We start from the raw sequence: 17,615 nt of genomic DNA, 5'->3' as shown, positions 1-17,615 counted from the left end.
CAGAAGCCTCCAAACATCAATTCAGCGCCAGTAACCCTCCTCAGCTACTGACACCAACATGCCGCTCAGACAAATCCCGAAGTGGAAGCTGCTCAATCAATTTATAGACTCATAGCAACTGCTTGAAAGGGTGGGGTTATCCTAACAGGAACAAACACACCCCACCCTTTCAAGCACCTGCTATGAGCTTATAAATTGATTGAACAACTTCCACTTCTGTAAATGTATTCAAAGCACCAGCACCCGTAAAGACAGTGATGGACAAAATCTAGTGCATTATCTATTTAATAAAATCTGATAAAACAATACATATAGCATAAAATGTAAAGATGGACGCATACCAGACTTATCAATGCAAACTGCTTGTAGAGACAAATGAATAGGTCAAGAGATCCCGTAGATGGTCAGTATGTTAATATAACATGGGAAGGGGGGGTCTTAATATAGTATGGGAGATAGGCTATTTAATGGTGTAGCTTGGGGGCTAACTATTTAATGGGTGCTATTTTATTTGTGGGGTGATGGTGGGCCAATTTAATTTATTGGTGTGGCCTATTAATTTATGGTGTGGTGACGGCACATTTCATGTAATGTTGGGGTGGTTTGGGGCTATTAACTGAATATGGGGCTGATTTTGGGGATGAGGGCTATTTATTAAATGTGAATGTGAATTATTTAATGCAGGGGATGGTTGTGGGAAATAGGTTTATTTATTAAATGTAAATGTTATTTAATTTATTGCTGGGGCTGTTTGGAGGGAGAGAAATAAGTATATATATTAAATGGGAGCACTATTACTTTAATGTTGGGGTTGGTTGGGGGGAAATAGATCTATTTAGTAAATGTGAATATTATTATTTTAATGTGGGGGATGTGGGGGGGGGAGTAATTATAAAACATGTGTATTTTTGCTTTAACACCGGGTCTGGATGGAGTTTTCTAAATTTCATGTACCCATTTGGTTTCAAATAGGGCCCCCAACATTCCAGGATCCAGACAAGCAGCAACTGAGCTAAAGAAACCAGCAGCCACAGGTGGTTAAAGTGACAAGACAGGTAGGAGAGAGCAGCACAGTCTGCCAACTGTCCTGAATCTGGAGGGGCAGTCCCGAATTTGGGTGACTGTCTCACTTAGTCAGGATTTGGTCTGACTACAAGGACAGTTGTGAGGTATGTCTTGCTTCACACTGTACTGCTCGTGAAGGCAGAGCTGCGTGTACCTAACAGTAGTGCACACAGTAATGGCTGTGTATTGTATAAAATTTGGGGTCCCCTGTCTAAAGTGGCCAGGACCCCCAGAGCCTTAACCTAGCTCTGGGCCACACCTAGTGCTCTGCTCCTTCTCCCAGTTGCACCCCTCATATTATTTGTTTTAGGTTAACCCTAAAATAAATAATAACCCTATTAGAATATAGGTCAATACAAAAACAAGCCTTTTGCTGGCAAACACATTAGATTTTTAAAGCAAACAGACTTTTTGAATTTATATAAATCCCATTGTAATCAGATGGCTATGTGGTAAAAAATGAAAATTAAAAAAAGTTCTTTAGAGGGAAGTAACATATAAAATAAAATGCAAAATAAAGTGAGGTTTGTTTTTGTTGCATTATTTATTTTCATTATTTAAGATGTATCATTTATAATAATAAAGTATCGCTGGATTAAGCAACACTAAAATAACCTCTTTATATATTAATATATATTGTACCAAAAAAACACACTTTAAGGATGGGCCACAACATATTTGCCAGTGTGTGCTTGTCCCCCCGTTCTAATGTCTGCCAGCCAGCCCCTGCCAACAACGCTGAACACCACCAGAGAGCTCTAAATTCAAGAAATAACAGCCATACATTATCTTAAAGGACAGTCACCATTAACAGCCCGGAATTGGCAGTTTGTAAATTGTGCTCCATAAAGTGACATGGAAAACATCTGTCAAGTGTGTATTATGTGCAGAGAGGGTCCGTTAGGTCACGGAACGTTGGCCCTGATCCAAAATCATCGTAGTCTCTTCTGTGAGTAACATGCAAGACCCGCAAATTAGATGGCAATGCCAGAAATAAATATATATTTCTTATTGGCCCTGTGGTCCTTGCTGATGGTAATGAGGGTGATGATGATGACGATGATGATGTACATGGTAATTCCAGGACTGAAGACGAACCAGATGAGAATTGTGAAGAGCAAATTGTAATTTCTCAGTCATCTTCACTTAATGGGCCTGAGTCATTAAGGAGAGCAAAGCAAAAAAAAGGAGTAAGTTTGCTCCTGGACAAACCATGTTCCAATGCAAGGGGTGAAAATTAGTTATTATTTTGCACATAAGGTAAATACTGGCTTTTTTTCATGTAGTACACAAATACTTCATAGCTTTATTTTTACACTGAAATGTAAAGTAGATCTTGGACATGTCCTACCCCAACTATAAATCTGTCCCCACATTTTATATTTACCTCCCTCTCCAATGCAACATGGTTTTACCAAGGTGCAAAGTTACTCCTTTTGTAAGCTTTGCTCTCCAGGCCCAATGTCTATAATAATTCTTTAGGACAAACACAAACACAAACAAGACGCAGTTTTGGTCGCCAACCAACCGTCACTGCAGCAAAATGCGCAACATTTCTTTGTGCAAAAAAATGTTCTTACAAAATTACAAAGACAAAAAGCAACATGTCATCTGTGATGTTCCAACTAGATGGAATCTACTTTTGCTGTGTTTGAGAAACTGCATGACCAAATAAATCCACTAGTAACTAGGCAATTTTATATCCCAAATTTTTTTGGCAAATATAGAATCCACCTTTATTTTGTGTTAAGCACTTTGCTCACTGGGCTTGTGTAGCATTTTCCTGTGAAAATCAATATACAGTACCTTCTGATTTCCACCTTTAAATTCCAGTTATTCAGTCATTTACTTCTCACATTACTCTTACATTAGTTTTCTTCTAACGAACTGTGTTTTCATATTGACAGATTCAGCTTCTTTACTTGACTTTAATCAGCGCTGGTCTACATGTTTCCTGCAAGCTCCCCCCTGAATCACTGTACTTGCTGCTGGTCTTTGCTCGGCATCCTAGGAGGTGACAAACAGACTGCGACATGAGAAGCCCCAGCAGCTCAGAATCCATATCTGATGGCGTTTGCAGCCCAGGGACACATCTAAAGTGTAATATATTTGTAGCTAACTTGTTTGTCCCTCCGCAACTTCTGTTGCATGTAAATTATGGTTTGATATTTGAGCCTCTAGGGCTCCCTTAGAGCGTTGCAGTACATGACAGAGATGTTTCGTTGCCAGTAGTTGCTGTATTATGGATGTCTGACAAAGAAGCACAGAGGACCGGTGTTCAATCAAGATGGCAAGCCAGGAGCCCATGCGTCTTGTGCCGTGATACCTACAGAGAATAAGTACGCAGGTACGGAGAGAAAAGCTGTACAAGTGAGAAATTCTGTCATCGCGTTATTGATTGAAACAGAATGCAACTCGTACGCCACAAACCACGACTGGAAAGAATGATGATCAGATTACACGTCTTAGCAATGCAATACATACTAGTCAAAGACATGGCGGACACATTATGATCATGAGATTTACATCCTTAACGAATGAATTAGGTCTGGAGGAACAAGCGCATGCCATTATGCTCTTGTACTCCGTCCAAACGGCGACAACTGAGGATACTAAGCGTACAGAAAGTACCTGTGGAGGTGCTCTGTAAAGGATTAGACAGCACATGCCAGAATCAAGGACTATTGATTAGAATTCGTGGAACTCACTGTCGAAGAGAGATGGGTTCAAACCTAGAGGTGATAGGATTGTGATTCCTGATAATGTACGTAGTTAAACATGACAAAAATACATCCTGATGACCTGGGAGCAGTGACGACCAAGAGATGTGACAGGAACGCAGTGACCTGGTGGGGCATAAATAAGGGCGTTGAGACGTTTGACAAATAGTCAAAAACATCCATCAGAGAAGAAACATCGAATAACCATTGATCCCGTGAGAATGGTCAAGTTCTGATATCAGACCAGTTCACATTTTCCTCGTGTAGTGTAGTACAGTGAATTGAAAAACACAGTAACATCATATCTCAAAACAATACTGGGAATACATAAGCCAATAGTCCTCAGCATACATCATAAGAATTCTGTGACTTCACAATTAAATGGGCAATCCGTCACACAACCTCTAGTTCACAGGATTTCTGACTAACTGGAGGGAGAAATTCACCTGTTCAATTGCTAGATTCCCTTTGCAATATATACAGAGGAAGAGTAAAATTTGCAGGAGGCAATAAATATTGCCCGGTCACTGTCAACACTTGCCCAAAAATAAGAACTGAAGGATGAAATAAGCTTGAAGGCAATTTAAAAGCTGAGGCTGTATCTTTAAACTGGATTTATTCTCTGGGGTTAATAGTTAACTATACAGCATGCCCATCTGATGTCATAGGGGAGGGGTAGGCAGGGTCAATTAGTTGGATGGGCGCAGAGTAAAACAGTCTCTGGAGTCTGGACGTTGCCCACTCATCCTCCCTGGTTGGCGGTACTTCATGGCATACATAATGTGATGGCTGCTTATCGTGATAGTTCTAAATTATGGTATGACGGAACTGCTGGCGAAAATCCTGGATTGAGAGTTGCCGGAAAACGCAGTGCAGTTGACGGCCAGTGGTTAGGGCGCACGTTACGGTAATGGGCACACTCAACCCGCCTCTCTTCGGGTGAATCGGCTATAGTCTCAGTACAGGTACCGCCCCTTTGGGTCGCCTTGTGGTTGCTTTTCGCTTAGCCCAGAGGATTGCCAGGTTTTGTAAAGCCTGGGACGCGGGGTCCCGCTAAGGTAGATATGTGCGTCCAGGGTGTGATTGGTTGTCCCCCACTTGAACCCGGGGATTGACTGATTGTCCCCCAGTGGATGACATTGTATGGTTAATGCTGGGACGTTCTGGTTCTGCCTGGCGGACGTTGGACTGACTGCTCTTTTTCTCCACCACCATATTTCAATAAACTTTTTTCATTTTTCCACACTCAGGTTTGGTGTCAATTGTTTAAGTAAATAGTTAAATAAGAGTAAGAGGTTAAGGGAAGTCAGGTTATCACACCAAGAGCTTACTATCTCAGAGCATCAACTGGTAACCGGATCCAGAGAATCTGGGCTCATCTGATAGTCACAGTCAGATGTTCCCACCAATGTCGCTCAAACTGAAAACAATTGAAGACAGAAAGGAATTACTAGAAGAGAACACTCCTTACTCAAGTTAAAAACAACCGCGATAAGGACTATTAAAGAATATTAATTGAAATGAAAACAACTTACCTAGACTATGAGAGGCTGATGCAGACTGAGAGTTATATAGTGGAAGGAGCAGGGTCCCCAGCAGCACAGAGTATATAAGGAGATGAGTGATGTGTTAGTGAGGACAGGGCTGCATGTGACAGGGGCAGTGACATGATGTGAGGAGGGGAATGGAGGCAGCAGGAAGCCACAGACTGAGAGTTATATAATGGAAGGAGCAGGGTACCCCAGCAGCACAGAGTATATCAGGAGATGAGTGATGTGAGGACAGGGCTGCATGTGAATGGGGAAGTGACATGATGTGAGGAGGGGAATGGAGGCAGCAAGAAGCCACAGACTGAGAGTTATATAGTGGAAGGAGCAGGGTCCCCCAGCAGCACAGAGTATATCAGGAGATGAGTGATGTGAGGACAGGGCTGCATGTGAATGGGGCACCCTTGAAAAAAGAGCACGGTAAATAAGCATATTTCCAGCTATATGCAGAGCTGTATGCATCTTGAGATGCATAGGCCTCCGCATCAGCAGTACATGCTTCTGGTTTATAATAAGTCATCATCATCAGCGCGTATCATGCCTGCCCTATATCAGGTGCATGTTTCTGCAGGTCTGCACGAGCAGCATTTGCACGAACGAGTCTTTACTGTAATCTGCCTGCATCCACACGCCCCTTCCCTCACCCCATTCTGGCTCTCCAGAGGTAGACGGGTGTAAGTGCCAGGATCACGCAGGTTTATATAGGAGCATATGTGTTCTTCCGCTTTCTGGTGTGCTGAGCGATGTGCTGAGCGGTTTCATGCAAGACGCGCAACGCCAACTGGTGGACGACCCTGTTTGCATCAGCCCATGCGTCTAGGTAAGTGTTTGCTTCCATCACACATGTTATTGGGGGAGAGCAGGGGCTGGCTGGGGAGCAGGGGGGGCAGGCTGGGCTGGGGGGCAGGGGGCATCTTCCCCCCACTCTGGTCCCATAGTGATCTATCTTGGGCTGGGTCACTGGGTCACCTGCATTTTTGTCCTTTAAAATAGGCTGCTGAGTCTAGTCTTGCCCCATGGGCTAAAATTTGCCAGCCCTTCCCGGGAAGCAGGCCTGGCGCTCCCATTAGGCAAGGTTAGGCACTTGCCTAGGGCGCCGGGCTCTGGAGGGCGCCTGGAGGGCGCCACAGAATTAAAATTACTTTAAAACTGTGCGGCGACCGCTGACCTTCCCCGGCCGCCGCACAGCATTCAGATACATTCACGGAGAGGGGGGGAGAGGCTATTGCTCACCACCGACGCCTCTCTGTTCTGTCTCCTCCCCTCCACTCACTGACTGTCGGGCCGTGACATCATCATCACGGCCCGACAGTGTCAGTGAGCGGAGGGGAGCAGACGGAGCAGAGAGGCGGCGGTGTTGAGGCAAGGTAAGGAAAGACGTGGGGAGGGGGGAGGAGAGAGGAGGGAGGCGATTTTCAAGGTGGTCCTGTGGCGCGCGGGGGGGGGGGGGGCGATTTTAGCGGGGGGGGGGCGACGACGACGCCGATTTTGACAAAGTGCCTAGTGCGCTATGGACCCTAGCACCGGTCCTGCCGGAAAGGATTCTTGGGGAGTTTATTGCAGTAAATGGAGTTTATGGAAGCGAGATAGGGAACATGCTTTAGAGACACAAGTAAGGTGTTGATAGAAAAGTGTTACAACATAAATGTAACAAGGTGACTATTTAGAGGACTAGCTTTTCACTCGTTTTGTTAATCACAACTCAAATAGGGGGGTCGACAACAGCCATAGAATTTCCTAGACTAGTGGATGTGGTGAGGATGAGGCACCGCGTGCGAGGAGGAAGCTCAGTAACGTGTCCTTATCGGATGCATCTTCTTATTGTTGCATTTCTCTCTCACCTGAAGCTGCTGTTCAGTTAAAGCGCCTCTTACACTTATAATTGCAGGATGACTTATATTATCTACTGTGAAGTACTATAATGACTGCTTCATTGTGAGCTGAGAGCTCCAGTTCTGTGATTCGAGTTGTTTGTTACAGAGGTTTCTGCTCCTTGATATAACCTGTTCCTGCAATTATAATGATCAAAATATTCTTCACCTCCAATTTCAAGGATGTTTGTTATGTCTTCTGTGAATAATATAGTGAGCAATGACGTTGCCGTATAATTCTCAAGACGGAAACTACTTGTAACACACAAAGCACTGAGGGACTGATGTTATATCACTGCACAGCCAATCACACCCATATGGAGCAGACCCAATGCCACATCTATCTTACAGGTCGCCCCACGTTACATATATCCTGCAAACGGATCCACACTATTTCCTTGGATCCAAAATTTATACAGATAAACGATTTGCAAGTAACTTCCATAAGATCATAATAATTCATGGAGATTAACTTGCAAATAGATGTGTTTTCCTTTATTGATTGTATTTATAAATCATTAAACTTGAACAATGCAGAACCTCCTAATTCCTCATTTATTTTTCATGCTGAGAGATTGCAAGCTCCTCTGACCACTCTGCACTTCTGTAGAGATGTGCCCGGTGCCCGTGAAGAGGGCGAAGACTTCCACTACTGCCGTGTCCCTGGAGGGACAGAAGATGCCTCCGGAGCCGGTGCCCGTGAAGAGGGCGAAGATTCCGGCTGTCGCTGCGCCCCTGGAGGGGCTGAAGACTCCCTGGGTAGCTGAGCTCTACAAGCGGGTGAAGAAAGAAGGTTACTCAGCCGTCCATCGATCCAGCGGTGAGTATCGTGTCTTTCTTTCAGGTCCTGGCAGCAAAGGACGGATGAGCCAATCAGGGCTCATCTTTCCCCGCTGGCCAATCAGCGGCCGGATAAGCGAGCCAATCGCGGCTCGCGCCCGGCCGTTTTAAAGATTGGCGTCGACGCGAGCCAATCAGCGCTCGCGCCGGCTAATGACGTCACGCCGGCGACTATATAAGTCGCCGGGTGGCGCCATTTTGTCAGAAGAGAGTCGGCGGCGGAGAGAGAAGGACGTCGTGGGACGTCTGGAGCGGCGAGTCAAGAACAGAAGCAGCGTAGATCGTCGGTGGGGAGCCCTTGTAAGGGCTGAGAGCGCCCCCGCCTCAGAAGCAGCAAGAAGACCCGCGCCGAACGGGAGAAGAGGCGCAACCGGCTGGAGGGTCTGGAAGACCTGGAAAAGAAGACAGAAGACGGCGTGGCAAGTCGAGTATCCTGCACAGAGCACATTCAAAGTTAAGTCGGGCACTAGGCCCGTGGCCACGGTTGGGCACAAGGCCCGTGGGGACAGAGTATTAGGGGCACAAGGCCCAGGGACTTGGGCACTAGGCCCCGATCAAGTAGGGGCCAATAGGCCATATTGTTGATAAAGGGGACAAGCCCCTGTTAGTAGTTAGAGAGGGGGAGGCTCAGAGCCCCCAGCTATAAAAGGGCACAAGGCCCTTAGGTAGTTAGTGGCCTAGAGGCCATAGGAAGGCCACAGGGCCTGAGTAGGGGCTGGTAGCCTGTAGGCTATAAAGGGCACAAGGCCCTAGTAAATAGTCAGGCCCTGAGTTAGAGAGGGGGTTGAGGCCCATAGTCAGAGCACAAGGCTCTGTAGGCCGCTGTGCACAAGGCACATGGTGTGAAGGGCAGACGGCCCTGGTGGTGTGGTAGAGGCGTGAGAGCCTCGTGAGTGTAGGCGCGGTCCTGTGTGAGGTGAGCACACGGAGTTAGGAGGTACAGTAGAGCGGAGGCTCCTGTGGGTGCGGTAGCAACCGGCTGGTTGGCAAGCAGCGGTGTGCTCTGGTGAGTAGCGTGCAAAGTACTGTATACTGTATTTATTTTGTCTGTGCGGCGAGTATTGTTTGTATTACGGTATTTTGGGGTGTGCTACATAATTGTGTCCAGGGGCACGACGTCAGGCCCCCATTAAAGGTAGGATCTTGTTCCTGTGTTTTCCTGTGCTAACCCGTGCTGTGGGGACAAGTGTAGTTACCAGCGTACACATAGTCAGGGAAGAACCAACGTAGTTTTCCCATCCCTTAGGTCCCTGGGGTCGAACTGGTTTCCAGAGGGGGTGACTGAGTGAGTCAGTGCAGCACAGCTCAACGCAGTTCCATGGGGGGTCCCGTGGTTCAGGTTGAGTGTCCCAGTCCTCAGTTCCGTGCAGGTTACCTGGCGGTTCCGGAGTAGGACACGTGTTCGATACCCGGGTGCAGGCAGTCGGGCGGTTCAGTTCGATCGGCTGTTCCGGGCGGCAGTCTGTACGCGGGTTAGTGGGCTGTTCCAGTGAGCCTCAGTCGGGCCTCGTGCAGCCGCTCCTTAGGATCCATGGGTGACCCCATAGCAAGAAGGCAGCTTCTTGGTACGGCCTGGGTGAGGGGGTTAGGAACCGCCCTCCGGTTTAGTCCGTGAACACCGGCTGGTGTTCCCCGTAGTGTGTAGTGAGCAGTTCCGTTAGTGCACCACACCTAGTTAGTCATAGTTGTTTGACTTTGTTGCGTTGCCGACCATTAGAGTGTTGTTAGGGTCGGGTCGCTGTTGCAGTCAGTTTAGCGTTTGTGGGTGCACACATTTAGTCTCACTGAGAGCGCAGAGGGAGGCTGTGTGTTCCTTGTCACCCGCAGGTATCGGGGAGGTGCAGGAGAACAGGATTGTAAGTGTGAGTGTCCAGGTGAGTATCACGCTCGATTCCCCCTTTCGGTTAGGCCCTCACCGGGTGGTGTGCGAGGTTCTTGAGGCGTCACTAGTCCTGGTCTCAAGTGCCTGTAGTCCCCCGTGCCTTGGCAAGAGCAAAGTGAGGAGGCGGCAAGTGGGCTTGGACTGAGAGTGTTCTTGTTCGTTGCCGTATTCTCGGACAGCCATTACCTGGTAGGCACAGCCGTAATCTCTGTCTCTTTCTTAGAGGGACGTGGTTGAAGGTGACAAGGGTTGTGGCTGCGGATCTCCTGGGATCGGATCGCAGCTGGGATATCGGAGGCGGACTGGAGGTGACCATCGTTTACAAGGTAAGTTCTTTAGGGTTGCGTCTGTCCTGTTCCCCGCAGGCGCTACACTTCTGCTCTATTTATCATTAACAGCCCCATTGCAGCAATAATTACGATCTTTTTTTATTTTCTTTTGCACTTACATAAAAAAAAAACACTTCTTGCACGATTTGACAAGCGGTTGGAGTTAACTTACCTCTTCACCTGACCATTCTTTGCAAATTGGCGCATGTACTTGTCAGCTTGAGCATGCGCGGTCTAATGGAAAGCTGAGATTTTGGGATTTCAGTTTCACTTAGTAACAAAAAAAAAAAGTTTAAAACAAAAAATATAAAATTTGCTTAAAACATTTTTCTACATTCTTTGAATAAAAGGACTTTTTTCAATCATTTTAATCTGCTATCAACGTACTGAGATAGCAACAGAAGAGCAGGTATTGCATTGGGAGAGAAACTGTCACAATACTTCTTAACCAGCCTTCCCCATGCAAGTGGACAAAAGCTGCAGGGAGGGTTATCGCAGGTGATAAACTTCTTTAGATACTAATAACGAATGATATCGCTAGCAAAAATCACCCATTTTCACTGATCAGGTGATAGGACTTTTCACCCGTTGATAAATATTCCCCTTACTTACATGCCCACGAGCCTATCCTATACAGAAAGGGCAATATCCTATGGAAATATCTTGGCTCTGTAGATTGGTAAATTGGCTCCAGATGCCATGTGCTAATATGTTAAACTTCTACTACATTTTTGCTACATTAATAGAGGAGTTAAGGCTGAGTTGGATGCATATTAAAATTTAAAAAAAGTCTTTAGTTTTGATAGTAAAACGCATTCACTATCAGGGTTCATTTAAATTAAATAAACACTTTAATACAGCAGGTATAATCTTCCTTCTGGTGTACGCATGAAAATCGCAACAAATTCATTCTAAAATACACAGACAATATCCTATAATATAGGCACGATCAATGACGAAAGCACCTTCAGCGGCGAAACCGTAATCAGCCAATCAGAAGCGACTAGCTAGTGCTGGCGACTGCCATCATCCTCTCAAGCACCCGCTAGTGATCAAGTTAGTGACGGGTATTTTTTGCGTCTCCATGCGTGTCTTCCTCAGTTCGCCCTTACTGGACCCTCTCCCCTCCTGTTCGTGTAAGCAGGCGCTAGTGTAAGACCTGCATATGAACGTAGGTTTGCTTTTTTTTTTTATTGTTTGTATTTTATGCTAACAAAACCAGCCCAAGACTGCATGAGCCCTAGATTGTCTTTTATTTTATGACTGTAGTTATTGAACATCTACTGTTCTTAAAAGAACTCTGCTCCTTGAAATCATTTCTGGCAGGAACCCAATTCCCATAGGCAAACCGAGCGAGGGGGGGGGGGGGGGTGGGGGGTGGTTCCTAATGCCTGGAAACCCCCCTCCAAGCCTGGAGGGGGCACTGTATAATTGAGGTGTCTGGACCCTGCCCCCGCTTCACACGGCTCTGCTTGAAAAGGGAGAGCTGCGTGCACTTAACAGTAATGCACGCAGCATTGTCCATGTATATTATGGGGATAGGAAGAGTTGGAGAGCAGCCAAGCACTGTCTAATATTATAGCTACGCCCCCATGCATGCTGGTCACTCCCACTGGCGGTGTGGTGTGGAAACCCCCCTCTACAAATCCTGTGTTTGCCCCTGATTCCTGCCGTTTTCCTGATTTGCATAAGGAAGATAAACCACTTCAAATGCTGTGATTATTCCTTATTCCGTCTTGTGATGTTTCCCCTGTCAGTGAGATGAGGCGTTGATGTATTTTCCAATGTTGCTGGCTTGCCAACGCCGGAGCAGGGAAAAGGCCTGTTCTGTAAAGATAATTCAGAAATAATATTTATAAAGCAAGCGCTGAATGAGAGGTCACGTCTAATCAATTACAGCCTCATTATTAAAGTCTACAGAGGGATCCTGTATGGCTGCTCCGCTCGCTGGCAGTGGCTCTATCTGTACTGACGGCAGCTGCTTTGTCACCTGCAATGTCGCAGCAATGAATGGGCCTCTAATTCTGCCCACGGTTCTTAATAAATTGATATAATGGCTACATCAGGAACACATGTTCTTCATACGAGTATGATTAGTAGCAGCTTTCATCCCGCTAAAGCTCTTCATAACAGCGACAGCGCAGACAGGGCTCCAAAAATCTATCCATGTAAGAGGAAATGAATATCAGCAGTTGGCGCGTGTTTGGGATTTGGGTTAGCATTGTGTTAATGTCCGGTAGGGATTCAGTGCTTTAATGGCTGCTACTTATGGACGCAGAAAAAGAGACCAAAATGTCATAGACCAGTATCCACCTGAGTGGGGATTAACGGATTGGACCACAATAACGCTCATGTACATGTGTTCTTTATCTCCAGTGTTAGCGTAGTGTTTGCTTGCTGTTCCTCGCATCATGTTACATGCAGCCCTGTTCTTACTGACACATCACTTGCCTCCTGAAATACTATGTGCTGCTTGGGACTCTGCTTCTTCCTATTTCCTCCATTCCCCTCCTCACATCATGTCACTGCCCCTGTCACATACAGCCCTGTCCTCACTAACACATCACTCATCTCCTGATATACTCTGTGCTGCTGGGGGACCCTGCTCCTTCCTCTATATAACTCTCAGTCTGTGGCTTCCTGGTGCCTCCATTCCCCTCCTCACATCATGTCACTGCCCCTGTCACATGCAGCCCTGTCCTCACTAACACATCACTCATCTCCCGATATACTCTGTGCTGCTGGGGGAGCCTGCTCCTTCCTCTATATAAATCTCAGTCTGTGGATTCCCATATGCCTGCATATCATGATGCTGCTCAAGCCATGCAGCACTCTTATCATTTACATAGCCACTTGACTGGGCAAGGCACAACCCCAGTACTCTCATCTCCTGAAATATTCTGCACTTCTGTGAATATCCCAATGATTTCATTGGCTACACGCTGTTCTCTCCTCGCCCACTTCAAAACTTGAAGGACAAGGCAGATGAGCAGGACAAATTTGAAAATACAAGTTTCCTCTGACACTACTCAAACACACACTTAAACAATGGAAGGAGTGGTATTAGGAACATAGTTCTTGTATAAATTATTTACAGAAACAGCAAGCTTAAGACAATATTTTTGCGCAAAGTTCTATGCATCCCGAAAGCCACAAGTAATGGACAATGCACATATATATATATATGTACACGTAAGTCAATGCATTTAAAATCAAGGAGATACAAATATTTGTTACAATAAAAGTAGACAATTGTGCTCTTAATTGTAAGAGTTGTAAAGAGTTGTAACTAATATTAGTTTGGTAAAAAAAAATGTGAACGTTTAAATTAATAAAATGTGAGTCCCACCATCAGAATTGCATATGGTCCGTGAACTAGTTACAGTCAGTCTGAGTTTGTCATGTATCGGGTTATGTTTTCTAGACTGTGAAAGAAGCCATCAAGCTTATTGTTTATGAAAAGTAGAGAATATGAGAGCTGAAATTACGGAAAAAATAAAGTCTATCTGCATCCTGGACAAAATAGCATTAAATTCAGTGTACAGACACTGTCTCAGCAGTGTTATAAGTATGTCTTATTCTGTATGAGATCCACTTTGTTCAGACATGAGATTTCTCTAATGATGCATCACGCAGAATATGACTATAAAACTGTTGAAGACGTCAAGTCACATCGGCTTGATGAGTCTCTTTAATGATCTGTGGGAAAAAAATAACATAATTAGTTCAGTTACTCGCAGCAGCTTGTCAACACTGCACCTATGTGATCTACCTGTACAGAGGGCCGATAGAGGTAGTGGCAGTATAGAAAAGGAGGGACATAGGTAAGGGTGTAGGAACAAAAACTTTCATTGGGGGGGGGGGGGCAAAAGGCCAATGACTACTATAGGGCTCGGAGCCCCTTTTTCTCACGTTTGGTATCTTGTTTTACGACAGTTGTAACAGTGACTGTAGATAAACAAAGACTCCCAATCCTATGTTAATTTTTGTCAGTGTTTTAGGGATTGGCCAACCCCAGTTTCATTGTTTATTTTACTTTAAACATGTATTTATACATTATTAAATAAATATTGTTATGAATATGAACTACCATTTAGTACAATAGCTGTTAGAAAGATAGATAAATTCAAATGTTCATCTTAAAAATGTACATTTTTCATAGTCCTTAACCTAGTTTTTATTCAGATTTTGTTGACAGCCTAAACTCATTTGATTGGGAGTATTTTTAAATCTGTAGTCACTGCCTCACTGGTTATGGTCTGTGATATAAATTTAAATTGCTATATCTCATATTTGTTACTGGACGTACCGGAGGAACTTCAGGGTAAATATAAAGTCATCATCAATACAGGTTATTTATTAAATGTTTATGAACGCAACACTTATGAGATTTTTTTATTTTAAAAACCCAAATCAACCAATCTGTATTAAATCTACACTATGGCAATCTATGTTAAAGAACATTTGATAGTTATACTAAGACAATCTATTATCATCATCATATTTATATAGCGCCACTGATTCCGCAGCGCTTTACAGAGAACTCACTCACATCAGTCCCTGCCCCATTGGAGCTTACAGTCTTAATTCCCTAACACACACACAGACACAGACAGACAGACAGACACACACAGACTAGGGTCAATATTTGATAGCAGCCAATTAACCTACCAGTATGTTTTTGGAGTGTGGGAGGAAACCGGAGCACCCGGAGGAAACCCATGCACACACGGGGAGAACATACAAACTCCTCACAGATAAGGCCATGGTCGGGAATTCAACTCATGACCCCAGTGCTGTGAGGCAGAAATTCTAACCACTGAGCCACCGTGCTGCCCCAACCTATCATTTAAAAAAAGTTTCACAAGTTTACAACAGATACCATGACTTCAGAAAGTAGCATAAAGGCTTTTGTGTAGAAGTTCATGTGGGGGAAGGGGGCAAAACACAGTCATTGCCCACCGAACAGAAAACATGATGGGGCCTCCCTACACCCCTGGCACAGGTGTGCTGCATATCACCCTTGGTTCCGTTTACAATGATGGGGTAGTAGGTAATTGCATATTCGAGGAGGATGATCATTGATATAGCTGTCGAGTACGGTCTCTGTAGAACTTCAATGTGGTTCCTGCATGTTCTAGAATCTTCACTACAAGAGGTGGTGGGCCTGAGTCATTAAGGAAAGTAAGGGGAAAAAAAAGGAGTAAATGTTCTCTGGGACAAACCATGTTACAATACAAGGGGTGCAAATTAGTTTATTATTTTGCACATAAGTTAAATATTGGCTGCTTTTTTCATCTAGCACACAAATATTTGATAGGTTATTTTTACACTGAAATTTAAAGTTGATCTAGGATATCGGCCATCACATGTTAAATTTACCTCCCCCTTCGATGCAACATGGTTTAGCCCAGGTGCAAAATTACTCCTTTTTCATGCTTTGCTCTCCTTAATGGCTCAGGCCCAATATGTATAGTCATCTGACAGTCATGACAAGGTTTTGTAGGCAGTTCCAACGTATGTGCAATGGGTTTCTGGCTTCCACTGTTGGGCACTCTCCACCCCCCAGAAAGGTGTGTGTGAAGCCCTAGACGACCTGCAAAACCGCTCCAATGTTGCATGTACTGTACTGAACCTGCAACACTGGATCGCATAGTGGTTAAAAGATCTTGCATCTCGTTGCAAAATCATCTTTACCATTCATGGGCTATTAAGGACCATTTACGAACTGCCAAAAACCCGACCAATGTTATTGTTCTATTTGCAAAATTGTGCCTGATTGTTCTCTAAGTGCATTTAAAGGTTTATGCCAACTTCCCTGTCTTTGTAAATCACCCCATGTGAAAAAGAGGGCTGCACCTACATTTGAGAATCCCAGATACTCTAGAAAATGCTTCTAGTGGAAAGAGTAAAAAAATGTCATATAGGGGGAGAGTCAATTTCTGCGCGCGTCTATGAGATGCCATCCTCAACATCACATTGATGGGCCGCAACCAGGACTGTGCGAGAGGGGCAACCACTCAGGGCACAAACTGAAGGGGGGAGAAGGATAATGAATTTTTTAGGTTAATTAAGTTAGAGTTGAGGGCAAGCTGTAGCCAATTTTCCTTCTTGCCCCTGACATGCGCCTTGTCCATCCCTACTTGTTCTTATAAATAATCCCTCTCTACAAAAATGGACTTGGTGCAAGGAACACCTCCAATCCACCTATCGGACGGCGCAAATATTTCCCTCTGTGCAGACGTTGCCGCTTGGCTGATCAATGAGTGTTTGCTGATATAAAACGTACATACATTTTATATTTCTGACACTTTCTTTGTCTAATTCAGCAGCTCTCACATTTAGGTTTATACAGACCTAGATTTGGGTATGTCCCTGTTTAAGTTTGAATGAATAAAATAATGTCTCTATCGTGTCTAGTATTTTTGGCACATAGGACCCCTGGAGAACTGACACTAAATATTACTATTTTACTGTCTACAATGTGCCGACTTACCTTGTAGTGATACTTCAGCGATAGACGTTCAGTTACAGCTACAGCCTGCTTGTCGTGTATTCCAGATTATAGAATAACTGAGAATAACGCCTCTGGAGATCAGATAGAAGAAACCTGAAGGTTTATTGCCATACAGGGACATATCAGTGTTACCAGTTATACATTAATATAACTGCACATTTCTAGCAGAGTAAATTCTGGTTGTAATAATTGGATGTGTATCTACCCCTCTAGGCTGTGACTATCCAAGGATAGATAAATAGATAGATAGATAGATAGATAGATAGATAGATAGATAGATAGATAGATAGATAGATAGTGTGGCTGGATCACACAGGAATAACTTATTATATATTTTTCATATATTTAAGGGTGCGGGGCACCGATGTATATTATTGCAAATGTACTGATATTCTTATATATTGTGTGTATTTCGGCACAGGAAATGTATTGATTTTTGATGTATTATGCCACGGTAGAGGAAGTCTGTTTTGCTAAAAGCAGGAAATGCTAAGCAAGTCTTTTCATCGCAGAAGTGACCAAAACCTGCTTTAGCCTATAGGCCCAGCAGGAGGCCATTACCTGTTGTCACATCTTGTTAGAGAGACAGGAACCTGTCTGAACAATGTAGACTCGGGAAGTAATTTAGGATATCACAGATTGTTGTGAAGTTAAATTGCGCTAACTCCATGTATAGACCAATATCAAATTCTGATGTGATATCAGACGCTTCGGTGCCTGGTCGGATCAGGGGGCTGGTTTACTCCTTGCCAGGAGTTGTGTCAGAATCTGTATAAAAAGGAGCTTTGTTTGACTATGTAGTATTATTCCATCTGTACTTCTGGAGATCACTAGTACCTTAAAG

The sequence above is a fragment of the Mixophyes fleayi genome, chromosome 2, assembly GCF_038048845.1.
Source record: "Mixophyes fleayi isolate aMixFle1 chromosome 2, aMixFle1.hap1, whole genome shotgun sequence".
In the NCBI taxonomy this organism is placed as follows: Eukaryota; Metazoa; Chordata; class Amphibia; order Anura; family Limnodynastidae; genus Mixophyes; species Mixophyes fleayi.
Note: the sequence above shows the minus strand (reverse complement) of the source record.